The sequence below is a fragment of the Suncus etruscus genome, chromosome 13 (assembly GCF_024139225.1).
Source record: "Suncus etruscus isolate mSunEtr1 chromosome 13, mSunEtr1.pri.cur, whole genome shotgun sequence".
Lineage (NCBI taxonomy): Eukaryota > Metazoa > Chordata > Mammalia > Eulipotyphla > Soricidae > Suncus > Suncus etruscus.
The window spans coordinates 85955751-85956520 of record NC_064860.1 but is presented as its reverse complement, the minus strand read 5'-3'; positions in this window follow the sequence as shown (position 1 = coordinate 85956520).

Sequence of the window (770 nt, the reverse complement as noted above, 5' to 3'; positions counted from 1 at the left end):
AATTAGTTATTATGACACTTATATCACAGGGACTCTTCTCTTCAGGCTTTTCTGATTTCAGAGGACTTTAGAAAGTGTTAGATATTCATCACAGTTTATATATTTAAAAGACGAGGCCAGGTGACATAAAATTAAGAGGCCAAAGACTTGTCTTTGCGAATAACGTTGTAGCTGTTTATATCATTTTATTTTGTATTGCCAATGCGGTATAATTTTCTGTTTGAATTCGATCATATATCATTTTTGTTACGAAAGGCCATTTTCCGGTGAGGTGGTGCTAGAGGTAAGGTACCTGCCTTGCAAGCGCTAGCCAAGGAAAGATCACGACCGTGGTTCAATCCCCCGGCGTCCCATATGGTTTCCCCCCCAAGCCAGGGGCGATTTCTGAGCGCTTAGCCAGGAATAACCCCTGAGCATCAAACGGATGTGGCCCAAAAAAACAAAAACAAAAAACAAAACAAAACAAAAGGCCATTTTAGGGGCCCGAGAGATAGCATGGAAGTAAGGCATTTGCCTTTCATGCAGAAGGATGGTGGTTCGAATCCTGGCATCCCATATGGTGCCCCGTGCCTGCCAGGAGCGATTTTCTGGCATGGAGCCAAGAGTAACCCCTGAGCAATGCCAGGTGTGACACAAAAACAAAAGCAAACAAACAAAAAAGGCTATTTTAAAGTTTGAAGTAAAAGAATTAAAACAAGCAATTCACTCAATGTTTAGAAACAACTTTAGAAGCAAGAACCCAAGGTGTGAGACCCAAAATTAGGTTTAGT